Here is a 16,378-nt window from a genome sequence, read left to right on the forward strand (position 1 = left end):
GGAAATTTGAAGATTTTTTGAAAACATTAAGGAGGTAGCTCTACAGATAAGAAATTTCTTGAAGAACTGCATGAGGACATCCAGGTCGAATTTATTGAGGAATTCCTGGCACATTTTTTCGAATACACCTTTTTAGATTTTTTGGAGCGATTCTTTGGAGTAACAGTGAATTAATGTTTGAATGAATTCATATGAAGAAAAAAAAACTTGAAAGAATAACTGGAAAACTCGGCGAAGGAATTCTTGTAGGAATTCTCAGAAAAATCTCAAATCCCAAAGGACTTCATTGAATTATCTTGCTTATATTCGTAAAGTTTTCCTTTCGTTAACGGTCTTTGCTTGCAAAGACCGAACGGTTCCGTAAAGTTGAAATATTAACGATATGAATCAAAACTAAAAGGGCATAATAAACATAATCTTCTTGTTAACGGTAAGTATATTGTAAAATAAACGACTGTAATTAAATAAGAATATCAAGAATTTGGGAATATCTGTTTTCTAAGTAATATTGAGGCATTGTTTAAACGCATTTATTAGAAAAAATGATATAACTGATATATAATTTGACGTTAAGAATTCAAATCCCTACAAACCACGCGGTCAATTTATATTAAAGTGTTACTGCCTCTCTGTAGTAGTCATGTCGTCACTTGAGTGAGAACGACACGTTGATAGCCTTCCCACATCTTTACTCTTCCACAATACAGTTGTTGTGGAAGCGATGTAGTCACCAAGTGGCTCGGTAGCTTAGTTGGTAAGGCGCTCGTCTAGCATACAAGAGTCCTGGGTTCAAATCTCAGCCGAGCACGTGGATTTTTTTGATAATTTCACCCATAATTTGTCCATCTTTACCACGCGTAATGAGTTAATTAATTTAATATAACTGATATAGTTTTAACACTTCTCAGTGTTGTACGATAAAGGATCGGGCGGAGTTTTGGCGAAGTTGTTCAGAAAATAATGGATGTGGTAGTGCTTCGTGAAGCCCAAGCAGAACAGTTCGGTTTTGCGTCGTCTGATAGATTTAGCTCACGGTTTCGCGCGTGTTTTTGTCGCCGGAGATTTTTTTTTCGCGTATCGTTATTTTTAAATTCGATGACTCTGGAGGGATCGGTTTTGCTTTTTACTGGCTATTGAGCAAAAATATTACTGCACAATCGACAAGCAATTTCGCGAAATACTATTTATACTATAAATAAACTATTGTTTTCTCTTTTGATTGCCGGTATTAAAAAGATTAAATTGAAAACACTTAAACAACAAATGTTTATGGTCTATCACCAGCTTTCTAGGCGAATCCTGACAATATACCTTGCCCAACCACCAACTCCGTAGCACTTATGAGGGTGTCGCTGAGTCGGTGGCCTCTCATTAAGTAAGGGGTCTATTTTATAAGTCGAGTCGATCAAAATGACTCGACTGGAGTCACTGTCGACCAAAAAATTCGCTCGACTCAGCTCTGTCACTCGAGTTTCTCGACAGTTGTCACTCTATGTGACTGGTTTACTATGGGAGTCGACGGGTGACATCTGAAATATGCACGCTTGCTTTGATCGACAATGAATACAGACGAGTCACATCAATCTGCTCGATTTACAAAATAGGCCCCTAAGTGCTACATCAACATTTCCTTCCCCTATAGTTACGGTAAAGATGGGCATGGCCGGGAATAGTGATATTCATGCTTTTAATATTCTTGTTTATGATTTGAACAAGGTATACTCCCCTGCCTTGTTCCTGAAAGTAGTTAGGATGAGATTATTAAAAAGAAACATGAATATTGCTAGTATCTTATCTACGAAGTATACCGTAACTACGCTAACGCTAGTTGTTAAGAAAATAATGAATCTATGAAGTCAGATAAGCCTTTATCAAGCAACAGTGTAGAAATTTCGTTTCCTTTTGCAAGTTACGGTTCACTAAGCTGGTTACGTAACCCGTAAAAGAAGATAATCGCAGCCAGAACAGGTGTTTTTACTGCACAGGAAACATTATTATCATACGTAACAAGTGTTATATGGCTCTTAAACAATTTCAACTGTATCTCCATCAAGCACTGCCTCAGCATAATTATTTTCTTACTGCCGTAAAATGCACATTTGGTATAGGCCTCTGCATTGTTTTGATTTTGTATGGGATTTTGACGTTTACTGGCCTTGTTGTTTACTAATTTCATGGGAGAGTGAAAGAGAGGGAGTTATTTTTGTGCAGAGCCGCATTCCATTTAGTACTCAATGCCTACTTATGTCGAATGTTACAAACATGCAGTTAAGGTGACACGGGAGACCGTGTTATTTTCCCTATCTTTCGTCTCACTCTAACAATTATCATAAAAACTTTGTGGAAGCAAATATCGAGTTTTAGTAAACCGATGAAGCTGAAAATTTATTGAGTTGTGCACTACGTATATAGAATCATAGTGATACATTTCCGCATCGATATATGGAGTGGTTTTTGGGATTTGCTTCTTGAAATGGATAGGGTGATTACGATGACGTCCCGTGCGGCCTTAAGGGTAGAGAACTAGAAATCTCTAGAAGATATCATTAAGGATGATCCCCTGGAAGTATTTCATAAGAAATCTCTATAAGTAGTAACTAGAATTCCATTTGAATCCTTTTTCTTGAGTATTTTAATTATAAATTCCTGAAAAACCTGTGTAATAGCATCTAAAATTTTCTTTGTAGTATTCTTCTTTTTCTTCTTCTTGACATAACGTCCCCTCTGGGACAGAGCTTGCTTCTCAGCTTAGTGTTCAATGAGCACTTCCACAATTATTAACTGAGAGCTTTCTTTGCCAATGTTGCCATTTTCGCATTCGTATATCGTGAGGCAGGTATACTCTATGCCCAGGGAAGTCAAGGATATTTCCTATACGAAAAGATCCTGGACCGACCGGGAATCAAACCCAGACACCTTCAGCATGGCTTTGCTTTGTAGCCGCGGACTCTAACCACTCGGCTAAGGAAGGCACCCCTCTAGTAGTATTCACGAGGACTCACTACAAACAGAATTAGGAAAAGACCATTTTGGTTAAAATAGAGACTTTTTATTTGAAACATATATTAGAATAATGACTTAGTTTCTAAACTAAGCATCCTCTGGTCTAATATGTAGTTAGCCTTCCCCTCTAGAGTTGATGAATTCCTCTCAATTTTTTCACAGTTTCCCAATAAACTTATTTGGAAAGTGCAGCTTAAGAATTTCACGACTTGACTTTTTTCATATAAAATGGGCCACCTTAGTAATCAACCTGTTGTTCCAGCGACAATTTCCCATGAAGGACCGCTCAACTGAAGACCATCACCAAAATCGGCCAAATTATGAAAATTACCCGAAACCTTGAGCTTTCGGATAAAGGATTCTTAGAGGCAATTTTCGAGAAACGTCACCACTGTCGTTATTGGCACTCATTGCGTTGGCATTTGACTCAACCAGCCAACTGATTGGCACTGGCCATATTTGGTCGGGATCTCGAATCCAAAGGGGGCTCTGGGGGAGACTCAGAAGCCCCGTTTTTATGCGCCGCGATCGAATGAATGGTGAAAAATTCGTCTCACTGCTAGCTGCTGCGACGGATCGCGATCTGATCTCACCGCAGCCGAGTAGGCCGTGGATCGCGGAGATCGCGAGGTGGAGGCAAGTGGCGAAAAGTACCTTGGTACACACAGAGAAATGTAAATCTACTATATTTTACATAAAGTCAACAAGAATTTCACTATGTGCTGACTTAAACAAGAGCGCTTGTTGTGTTGACAAAAAACATCTTGAAAAAACATGATATTTTTTTAGAATTTGCCAAATATGATAGCTTGACGATTTACAATATTCTTTGTGCTTCCGATAAAGAATTTTAACGATATTTGTAAGTGTTATTATTACAAAAGTTATTCAAAGTAATTCAATTCTAAGATGCTTGAATATTGAATGGAGATTCAATCTCGAACCAAGTGAGAATAGCTGTCACAGTAAACTATGAAATTGAATTAAAAAAAATGTTGAACCGTTGAAACCGTTTGCTGCTAGTTTTATGCAACTTGGAATCAGAATTCTACAAAACTAAGAATTAAAACAGATGTTTAATGGAAATTTGTTTTTATTTCATAACTAGAACATGCGCGTTCTTGCAATTACTTCGGCAATTTTTCCTGCTCAAATAACAGCTAATTCATAATTAAAATTTAGTTTGAAAAATGCATCAAAACTGTAACATTGACACCTTTGATCATGTTTGAAGTTCACTTCGCTGACAAAAACCCACTAGAGTTTTGCTTTTTAACACTGGGTTGTTCTTATCTGACATTTCGGAAATTACACGGAAAACATTATCCATCCAAAATGTAAGTTTAGATCTAGGGGTGTGGCATAAACTCAGAAAACAAAAAAAGTTTTTTTGGATTCAAAACAATATAACACATAAGAAAATTAAGCAAACATGTATTTTTGATGTAAGCTGAAGCTTTTGGTCCAATTGAGTTAGGACTCTAGGACCCCAAGATCATTATTGTTCCAACGCGTACAATTTTCTATGCGTGTAAGCGCGCGCTCGGAGAAACAGGTTTTCGAGTTTCTGATCCGAGTGTTGATGCATGCGCGTTATTAGCCACCATATTTCTGCTGCTGCTGGACGTTGAGACAACCTTGCCGCAGCTCAGACCGCCGCAGCAAGGGTTGATTGGATTGGATTGAATTGGATGGATTGCAATCTGACGTTGTTTTTGTACGGCTGGTGCTTTTTTTCCTAGTTAATCTGTGGTGGTGCGAATGCGCTGAAGAATTATAGACAAACGCAGCGCGAAAGCTTGGTGCAGTCTGTGACGAGGTCGATTCATCAAGGAGACAGATTGGTGCGATGGCAGTCCAGTAGGCTAGTGAAACGTGACGGATTACTAGTAGATACGGAATGCAAAGGGTTTACTTAAAATAAAAGTTTATTTAGGTGCTTTTATGCGAAATTTTGAGATGCTCAGCATTCTCAGTGAGCCTGTGGAAATTGAGCAAATTCTGTTCAGGCTTCTAACGATCGAGTCGGGCTCATATCTCAGGAAAACTCTTACTCCTATAACAACACTCAAGATAAAGTTCCCATTTGATCATGTGCTATATGGATTTTTGCCATGGGGTTTGCAAATGGAAACTATATGTGAAATCAATGGATGATCGTCGTTCTTTGTTTCCATTGATATCATGGTAACTTCATATATGATCCAGACACATTCTTTGTATGTAGCCACTCAATGTGTATTGGTCAAACAAGCCCTTCAATTGAATTATTTTTGTTTTTCAATATTGAAAGCTATTATTTGATGCAACTTTTCCAATAGATCACAACTAACTTCTAAATGTAGTTTTAATTAAAAAAGATGTTATTTGTGATTTCATTAAATGTACAATCTTAATTTATTTCGCCGAGAATCCAAAAGCTGAGATTTTGACAAAAATCTCAGTAAAAGTTTAAACTGCCTATTGTGCTGTTAAATGTTAAATCAACACAGCTGTCAAAATTTGCTGAAGAGGTCATCGAGGGGGCCATGGCCCCCGGGCTCTCTCAAAAACATATTTATTGTTAAAATTTTACGAATAAGTATAAACAATTCAATAGTACATACTTTTAAGATTCAATAATTCAATACAGAATAAAGGGCAAAATTTATACAAATGAACTCAAATAAAATAATTAAAACAAAATATTGGAGCATTCAGAATAGGATTTTGTTGATTAACGAGAAATAAGAAAAGATTCAAAAACAATTTGGATAAACAAGTAGGGTGCCATTTTTTGCTTTAAGTCCTTAAGATTTTCTCTTGTGATTTTTTCAACTGTTATGATAATAAGACTAATAAGCGGTTTCTTCACCACCGCTTAGGCCTTAAACCTGGTTTAATCGTATGGGTAAACGTGGTTTACGGCTTAAGCGAAGGTGAAGAAATCGGCCCTAAGTTCGAATGCAATTTATTCTTCTGCAGATCAAGTAATATAAATTAATCATATGAATAAGTACCTTGAATATAGGAACTTTCGATACTTCTAGCTTGAATAATCAGACAGAATCAGACAGAAACCAAAACGAGACCGAAAATGGACCATTCTGGAAACAGAAAAGTTAAACGTAATAGCATCCAGAAGATTAGCGTTTGATTCATCATAATAGAATCAGACCTGGCATTTCTCTTGTTTTGTACTTGCTTATGACGGTACGATTGTATTACTGCTTGTATTACTATATGTATTTTTCATTATGTTCTCTAAGAATTTTGTGAGAATTCAGGCATTTTTTCAAATTATTCTGAGGATTTCTCCAGAAGTTCATTGAGTGATTATTTCTCGTGAAATTCCTTCAAGTATTTTGTTTCAGATATCTCAAGAATAAATCCAGATGTCTCCAAGAATACCAACAAAATTTACATAGGTGGTAAGGCATCCTGATTTCCGGATTCCGGTATCCAGATTCCTGATTCCGGTATCCGAATTTTATCCGGTGATTCTTCCATCAATTTGCTTAGTATATCCTCAAAGATTTATGTTTCGAACATCTTCAAAAAAAAAAACTTTGTAAGATCTCCTAGAGTAACAACTGTAGAATTCGGATGAAGGATTAGTAAAAAAATATCTGGAAGAACTCCTAGTATAGTCTTTGGAAAAAATCTGGGTTATCTCCGTGGAAACTTCCTTCGTTGCACAAGGATTTCCTGGAGAAAATTCTGGAGAAAATCTTCTAAGCATCTTTTGGAAAATCGCTGTAAGAATTTCTGGGAGAATTGATAGAAAAGTTTCTAGAGAGATCCTTGAAAGTATTTCATATACAGTCGACTCTCCACATCTCGATATCTCTCCCTTTGTCGATGATTGCTTCGGTCTCTTCATTTTGCATACGATTTCTCTCTCTCTCCATATCTCGATGTGTTTCTGTTGATTTTTGTTCCAAATTTTCTCTCCATATGTCAATATGCACATTATCAAAGGTTACTAGACCAGATTTAAGTGATATAGAACAATTTGGAAACTCGAAATGGAGTTTGTTTTTTTTATTATTTTCCTAGTAACAATGTGATTTTCAATCTAGTGTTCATTAAATTAATGTACTATGTCTCGATCTCTCCCTATCTCGATGGTCCCTTCGATATCGAGATGTGGAGAGGCGACTGTAATATCTTTGGACAAATCACTAGAAGATTTCTTGAAGTTTTTCCTCGAGACTTGTGAGACGTAATTCTTGAAGAACCTGTGGAATAAATTTAAAATTAGAGCAACGTATTTCCAATGCAAATTAATTCAAAGGGGAAGCTTTCAGAGTCTATCCTACTAAGATTCCTGAGGGAATCCTGCATTTAGATTTTTGAGCGAACCTATCTCAGAATCAGTGTTGTCAAAAACACAAATCTTCATAACTCACGATTGAGGTTTTTCATGCGTGAGATGCCATTCAAAAACTCATGGATTAGTTTTGGCTCGTCTGTTTGACTCATTACCTCATATTTTCATAATTTCTAATGTTCCAAATGTCAGCAACAACATCTAGTTATCACGAGTTTTTTGACGGGTTAATGATTGAATCATTTTTGACGGCTTGAGTGTGATTGAGTGGTTTTGCATGAACATGAGTTTCCTCTTACGTTTTTTTGTGTTTTGTAGGCCTCGGGACCAAAGGGGCTATTGCTGCTCTTTTCTTAAAAGTTCAGAAAATGTTACGTAAACTGTCAAATTTTCAGCGATGTATGTTTTTTAGTTTTTGAGATATATTTTTTTGAAAATACAAAATCAGTCATTTTTCATCGGCACACACTGTAGATCTCAGCGCATTAGATTTGTAATGTTTAAAAAAAATCATAACTTTTGAACAGCTCAACCGATTTCCAATCTTTTTTTATGGAATGAAAGCTTAAGGTCTCAACTTTTCAGAAAAAATAGATAGCCCCTTTGGTCCCGAGGCCTTCAAAACACGAAAAAAACGGAAACTATTGAGTTTTTTAATGTAAAAAACACAATTTTTGTGAAATTTCATATTTTTCCTGAAAAGTCAAAATGTTTAGCCTTCATTTCGTCCAAAAAGATTGAAAATCGGTCGAATGGTTCAAAAGTTATAATGTTTTTAAAAATAAAAATTTGGCAAAATCGCGATTTTTCTGGTCACCCTATTTCGGAAATGGTCACCCTAATCAAAAAATCCAAAAATACGTGTATCCTTATTTCGGATAAGGAACAAAATAGCAAATTTTCACGGAATTCGGAGACCCACTAGATCGGTTTTTCATGGAATGGCTGCATATGAATAAGTACCTTGAATATAGGAACTTTCGATACTTCTAGCTTGAATAAGAGATCAGACAGAAACCAAAACGAGACCGAAAATGGACCATTCTGGAAACAGAAAAGTTAAACGTAATAGCATCCAGGAGATTAGCGTTTGATTCATCACAATAGAATCAGACCAGGCATTTCTCTTGTTTTGTACTTGCTTGTGACGGTACGATTGTATTACTGCTTGTATTACTGTATGTATTTTTCATTATTTTCTCTAAGAATTTTGTGAGAATTCAGGCATTTACCCAAAGATTATTCTGAGGATTTCTCCAGAAGTTCATTGAGTGATTATTTCTCGTGAAATTCCTTTAAGAATTTTGTTTCAGATAACTCAAGAATAAATCCAGATGTCTCCAAGAATACCAACAGAATATACATAAGTGGTAAGGCATCCTGATTTCCGAATTCCGGTATCCGAATTTTATCCGGTGATTCCTCCATCAATTTCCTTAGTATATCCTCAAAGATTTATGTTTCGAACATCTTAAAAAAAACTTTGTAAGATCTCCTAGAGTAACAACTGTAGAATTCGAATGAAGGATTAGTAAAAAAATATCTGGAAGAACTCCTATTATAGTCTTTGGAAAAAATCTGGGTTATCCCCGTGGAAACTTCCGGGGTTTGGTCTCGTTGCACAAGGATTTCCTGGAGAAAATTCTGGAGAAAACCTTCTAAGCATCTTTTGGAAAATCGCTGTAAGAATTTCTGGGAGAAATCTCTAAAAAATTCTAGAGAGATCCTATTCTGAATAGCTGCGATAAAGTCTTTGAATCTTTCTCTGAAGCCTGTAGAATTTTGCAATGAATCCTGGACTCTAAGGTAATTATTAGAGACCTTACATTAAAAACAGAGACTTTGTAGAGACGTGCATTAAAATAGAGACCAAGTTGCTTGAAAAAGACCTCCTACCAACCCTACACCAATTCAATCGACTCAAAACTAAGTAAGTAAATCTAAATGTTCAACAACTTGAATTTTAAAACATGAGTAGAATAAGCATAATATTGAGGTATTGAGTACGATCTTATGCCGCAAATAAAATTTAATAAATTAAAAATTTGAACAATGTATGGGCAAATGCAAATGAATTCAAGGGGGAAACTTTCAGAGTCAAAACTCATGGATGAGTTGGCTCATCTGTTTGACTCATTTTCTCGTATTTCCATAATTTCAAATATCCCAAATGTCTACAACAACAACAACAGGATATTAAACGAATCCTACTTAGAGTTCTGAACGAATCTTGCTTAAGATTCTTGTTCTGAGCGAATTCAGCTCAGGATTCTGAAAGCATTCTCTTTACCGCATCATAAGCAAATCCCGCTCATGATTATGAGCAAATAATGCTCAACATTCTGTTCACTATTCTGAGCAAATTCTGTTCAAAATTCTGAGTAAATCTTGCTCAGCACTCTTAGCGAATCCTGTTCAGGATTCTAAATGAATCTTCTTCAGAATTCCGAGCGACACATGTGCAGGATCCTGAGTAAATCCTGTTGTTCCGAATTCATCTTACTCAGTATTCTGAGTAAACTCTTTTAAAGATTCTAAGCGAATCCTACTTGGAATTCTGATAAAACTTTGCTTACAGAGCATTCAGAGTGAATCCAGCTTAGGATTTTCGGCAAATTCTGAGCAAATTTTGTTCAGGATTTTGCGCAAATTCTGCTCTTAATTTTATGCAAATTGTTCTCATGTTTCTGAACAAAACCTACTTAGCATTTTTTTTAAGCGAAACTGGCTTAGGTTTAAGAACAAATTCTGCGCATGAACAAGTTTTTAGTGAAATATTCAAGAGTACCGTTTTGATTCATATTACGGACACTTAAGGCTTCAGTGAAGTACAACACATATAAATTCAATCGTTCTGTACAAAACTTTAGCGTAATCAGGCCTTGTAAACAGCAAAAGTTCGAATGGTGGGTGAAGTTTCGGATTCCACATCTTTAATTCACTTTAATCATTTAAAGTGTTCGGCCTCTTCATGTTTTTTTATTCCGGACACAACCACACTTTTGTTTCATATTGCGGACACTTTGATTCGAATTCCGGACAACTCTTGAAAAACACAATTAGAATATTCGCATCATTAATTAAACGCACTAAGCCGTTAGAAAGACGTCAAAACTAGTTGAACATTGTAAATTTTTATGGGTTGCTATTTAAAATGTTTATAAAAATCATCTTTCGAGTTCGGAACTTTTTAACGGCACATTTTGTGTCCGGAATTTGAAGCTGTCCGGGATTCGAATCAAAACGGTATTCACGTTCTATTCGTATTCAAATTTCATGTTTTCTGTATTGAATACATACAGTTTAAGAACCTAACATAGAATTTCTGTTAAGTATTTCTTTAAGTGTATAGGTTTTGTCGTAGTATTTGGATAACTTTGAAATCTCTAAGATCAAAGAACATTATATAAATTAGATACTGACTCCAACACTATCACCATAATATTAATTAGAAAAACAAAATCTAGATAGATAAATGTTATATTCTGGAACATAAGAATGAAAACATAATAACCAAAATGTGCTTGAACTTAGTTTCTTGACATTTTGCTCAATGTTGGTATTTTGTTGTTGTTTGTCATTTATTAGAAGACTCATATCAATGCCTAAACCTATGCTTAAATCTTGCACAATTGATTTGTATATTTTAAACAATAATGTATTCGTAAAATGTAAATGAGAAATAGTAGTTTACGGAAAAAGTTGCAGAATGATGATTTTTACAGCACAAGTCGTAAATTTATCCTACAAAAATCGAGTTCTGCAACGAGTTAGGGGTCGTCCATTAATAACGTAAGGGATTTGAGATTTCTTACTCGCCATACACATAATTTTTAATTTGCATACAAAAAATCTTATCATGGGAGGGAGGGGGGTTTGGAAAACGTCCAAAATTGTCTTACGTAATAAATGGACAGCCCCTTACGTAAAACACTTGTTGCCATTTCGTAGGCCACTTGAGAGTATCAGAAATTATATCGGAATGCATTCACCATTATTTTACAATTTCTTAAAAAATGTTGTGTAATGATTCATTACGCCACTCAAAACAGTTGCGTAATGAATCATAACAGCACTGGTTTCAGTTGCGTAATTACTATTACCACACTGCATACTTCAGTACAGGAAAGTAGACCGCTTCATGACAGATTGGCGTGATGAAGAACAGCCTATTACAATGAGAAATTGCAAAAAAAGTGTTTTGAACGCGTAACAAATTTTTCTTCATTTACCTTTACCATAAAGCTAAAGGGTTTTGAACACTTTTTCCTATTCACAACTGTTTGACAATCTTTAATTCATGTGAACTATCAGTCTGTTAAAAATATCATTGATGTGGTGACGGTGATTGACCGATAGTTTAAAGCGTCTGTCTGTTTTTTTTAATTGTTACGACTTTGGCATTTTTCCACTTTTAGCTGAAAATATTTTATAAATATATTTACTAAGAAAGGCAAGCTTCTCTCCGTAACTTTCTTGAAGAGAAAGTGACAAATTACATATATGCCACGTGCTTTCATGTTTCTGAATTTCGCAGTTAAGTAATAGTAGTTTACGGAACAAGTTGGAGAATGATGATTTTTACAGCATGAGTCGTGAATTTATCCTATGAGGCTTGCCGAGTAGGATAATTACGAAGAGTGCTGTAAAAATCAAGTTCTGCAACGAGTTACGTACAACATTTTTTGCAATTTCGTAGAAGACCACTTGAGGGTATCAGAAATGATATCGGAATGCATTTGCCATTATTTTACAATTTTTGAAAAATTGTTGTGTTATGATTCATAACGCAACTCAAAACAGTTGCGTAATGACAAAGCGTTGCGTAATGAATCATTACAGCACTTGTTTCAGTTGCGTAATGACTATTCCCGCACTGCTTCAGTGCAGGAAAGTAGGCCGTTTCATGACAGATTGGCGTGATGAAAAACAGCCTATTACGATGAGAAATTGCAAAAAAATTATTTGTTTTTCTCCCTCAGCGTTAGAATCGGCTCCTGAGGTTTTTTTTTTGTTCAAAATTTAAGATGTTTTCGAAAAAGGCAGATTCTCTCACTATTGGAATTTTGCTTTTCATAATTTTGATTTCTCGTTTCTGAAAATCAGAAGGTTGGGTTATCAGGATATCCGATTGCGAAATATCTTGAAGAGCACTACTAACGTCATTAAATGTTCCCATTACTCTGTGATATAAATATTATTAGGACAAATAACTATGAAAAGAACCGACCTGTATTTTTGTAGTAGTTGAGCTCTTTTCTCGTTGTATCACGTACGGGAGAATACTGCAAACAGTTCCAATGGTTTCTTTACAGCCTCTGTTTGTTTCGTGTGTTATCCAACAGATGCCGATTTTTTTCAGCTCAATTCCGCCAAATCAACCGTTCACCTGTCCTGATGCCTTGTCCAAATGTACACCGCAAAAAAAATCTTCACTTTTTTTTCTCGAACAACTCAGTTGCTACTGCCTTCTTGCATCCTCTTCACTCTACCCCCACATCATTATCAATAAATCTAATCATAAATCATCTCCATCACGGTTCACTCGATTGCATTTCCGAAAAAACTGCGGCTCTCGATAACCCGGCTTAGGAGGGATCACAACAGCAAATCGCCAATCAATTCACCTCTTTCAATAGCACCCGTGTTTCGCGCATCTCTTCGCGGCAAACTGACGTAAGGTCGAATAATGCCCAAATTTCACTCTCGTTAGCTCCGAGGGGGGCAACTTTTCATCATTTTAGGCCCCGCTTGGAAAACTTTTTCTTCTTTCGCACTAATCACCACAAAAATATGCAAACCGTGGTTATTCAACAACTGCCGTAAACGTAATTGGACCCTTTTCCGGTACAATTTCTTCCTTTGGAGCTGCACGGCTCACTAAGTAGGCCCTGATTGAAGCACTTTTGTTTGAGGGGACTCGAATTTGCACTTGGCATCCCCCCTGTTTCAAGTTGTGGAGGCTGCTGTTGTCAAAAGGCACCGCCACCGATATCTTCGTATCGCCCTTTTCTGGCACACTCACAAAGCCGATCAAAACATCCGAGTTATTGATTATTTTCTTCTCTGGTTTCGGTTTGTGTTTGTGTCTGCCTCCCTTGTTGTCGACCAGACACGAAATTTTCTTCGCACTTGGCACCTTTTTTTTCGATAGAAATTCGACCTCGGTAATCCACTCACTTGTTCCCGGTAATCCAGTCGGAATTGTGCAAATTCTCTTCGTTTCGCTCGAACTCACCGTTCGCATTCGAAATCCACTTTGGTGCTATAATTGAATTTGGTATCCCTTCATCTCACACGGTTTTTTATTTCGGCACGGACGAAGGAATCCTTTAGCCAGCATTCACCAACACTCGAACGCGCCGACGACCGCAGTAGGCACTGGCAAGCATTGCTGTTTTTCCACCCAGCCTACTGTATTCTACTTCGGTAGCATTTCGGTGGATCGAAGTGCACGCATGTGCACCAGTATGTTGTAAACGGGATATGCACACCACTGCACGAAACCCTCAGACCGGGTGTGTGCAAAACTGTCACGGAAACTCACACTCCACTACTATCAGTCACATCATCGTAGATGATGATCTAGTTACTCAACGCACATCTCGGGGAACCATCGAAACACGTTCCAGCGGCAACATCACCCACTCATAAGAACCGAGCGAGGAGGAGGCACAAGGACGCCTTGTTACACACGCACACTCACTCACACCGACACCTTTCGCCCCTTTGCACAGTAAAAAAAATTATCTCTCCGAAGCAAGTGCCTTCGAATGATGAAGCCGACGATACGCGCGAAAGCTAGACACAGGCTGCGAGTTCACCGAACGGCGTTCCAACTTGGACTGAATCTCGCTCGCGTAGCGGTTTGCAGTGAGCCGACGACGATGACGACGACCTAGCGAACCGTTGCGTTGGACGGAAGGAGAAGGAGATACCCGACCGGAGCAGATTGCGCGAGAATGGGAGAATGTGCGGAGCTTTCGGCTCTGCTCTGCTGCTCGCTCGCAGTTGCTGAGGAGGAGGTGGTTGTTGTTGGAATTTCGCTTGGAACTGCTTGGAAGGAGATCGAAGAATGCGTTCAGAGCGAAGGTGCAAAAAGGGCCGTCCAGGTGATAAATGAGAGGAATAAGCGCAAAAGGAGATAGCGATGGAGGAACAGGTTTTTTGCTGAGGTATTTAAATTCTCTGCGGAGAGATTGACGGCGGAGCAGAGCTTTGAAAGCTCGCGAACAGTGTGGGCAGATAAAATGCAACTCGGAAGTGGTAGAAATGAATTTCGAAGAAAGTAATTTCTATGTTGTGGTTAACATTTATAAAGACGAACTTTTATGTAGATGTTATGACAGTAAATCATTTACTGTAGTAGAATGTTGAACGAGAATGTAGATATTTGATTAAATGGACAACAATTTTTTTTTTTTTAATTTATGAGCATATAAACTTAATTAGCCACCATTCGGTATTAACATGCATATTATCATGAATATTAACTAAATACGCGCCAGGTATAAAGATGAAATCTTTAAACCAGGAAGCGTGAATATATTGCCATTATCCATTTGATAAAGACAATATACATGCGGGGCTTATTGTAAGTGAAAGTGACTTCTGAATGGACGTGTCTCTCCAGCCATTCTGAAATGGGTCATGGGATCTGCAATAGAGCTATCGCCATCTAACTCCCGGACTAAAACTTTTTGCAAACAAGGAATGTTCTGAAGTGCAGAAAGTTTTCTTCCATAATACCACTGCCGGACAGTGGGGGTTAGAAGGATTACACACACACACTAATAAACTTAATTAGCCAGTTCATCAAACTATGAACAAAATTTGTCCTGATCTAGTATCAATTACAAACGAACTATGTGCGTTCTACGGATAACTGGAATAATCTTTGTTTATTCTAACTTGGTCATGCAATAAGATTTGTTAAAGATTCATTTGATTAAAATTCTCTTCTTCTTTTGATGATGAATTACTTTTTAGTATAAGTTCATCGAGGATCATAGTAATAGCTTCAGGAATTTGACAAGAAATTTCTACAGGGTTTAATCCTGACAAATAAAATGATTCCTTCACGAACACCTCCACGGTTATCAGATTTTTAGAGAATTATCGAACAGGTATTTTTAAAGTGCATCAGTGATTTTTGATTATTTCATATAATTCCCTCATACTCTCTCCTACAACATCTCTCCAATAGATTCCTCGAGAATTGTTTCCAGAAACTTCTTCTAAGCTTTCTTCAAATAAATGCTCAAGTATTTCCATGAATTTTTGCAGGACTTTCACCAGGGACTCATAGATAAATCGAAGAATATCCATGAACGCTTCACCCGGAACATCATCGAGGAATTTCTCAAGTATTTTTTACTAGAGCTGGTAAACAGAGATCTTCTAGATGAGGACAAATAAATTGGGCTATCTTCAATATCCTGATTAAGAAATATCCCAATAAGTACTCATCAAAAACCTCCTAAAATAGTTGAAAAACTGGCTAACGTAATTAATGGTCATATACCTTGTATTTTAAAAAATCGGTAAATGGAAGTATAGTACACGAGCTTCTTGTACTTACAGGTTGTCCGCTAATTATCTGAACAAACTGGCAAACTGGCATGGCTCTATGCAATCATGCGGAATAAATTCAGTATTCTTGCATGGTTTAACATATTAACTTATTATAGTCTTGAGCAGTAAGTTTGACACATTATCAATTTCAAATATTTGTATAACCAAGCCAAACGTGTTGAGTGGTCTTAAAGAGAGCCGTTTTTCGATCTTAATAATGGAAGAGAAATGTTCATAGAACTCACTGGTTTTGGACCGTATAATTTTCTATTTTCAGCCTTACTTGAAGCCAATGACCTTTAGGTTACTTCCAATTATTATACGACGTTTGAATCATCTATTATAGATTTGAGGGAGAAAACATCTGTAGTATGACTAGCGTTGAGGGCCGCGAGGGAAATAACGTTTGCAAAAAAATAATTTTACGTATCTCAGTACGAAGCAATTGCTTAGAAATTATTGAAAATCTTATTTTGCGTTTACATATAG

General features: G+C 36.9%; 1 protein-coding gene across 3 annotated transcripts in view; it reads right to left on the reverse strand.

Moving 5' to 3' along the window:
* LOC5564594 (SH3 and multiple ankyrin repeat domains protein 1) overlaps positions 1-14,185 on the reverse strand; it is a 477,542-nt gene extending 463,357 nt beyond the window's left edge. For all 3 annotated transcript variants that reach the window (XM_021849067.1, XM_021849069.1, XM_021849066.1), the window contains exon 1: positions 12,546-14,185. The gene's annotated coding sequence lies outside the window, so the exon portion shown is untranslated. The remainder of the gene's footprint in view (positions 1-12,545) is intronic.
* Between the last annotated feature and the right edge of the window lie 2,193 nt (positions 14,186-16,378).

Source organism: Aedes aegypti, chromosome 3 (assembly GCF_002204515.2).
Source record: "Aedes aegypti strain LVP_AGWG chromosome 3, AaegL5.0 Primary Assembly, whole genome shotgun sequence".
NCBI lineage: Eukaryota > Metazoa > Arthropoda > Insecta > Diptera > Culicidae > Aedes > Aedes aegypti.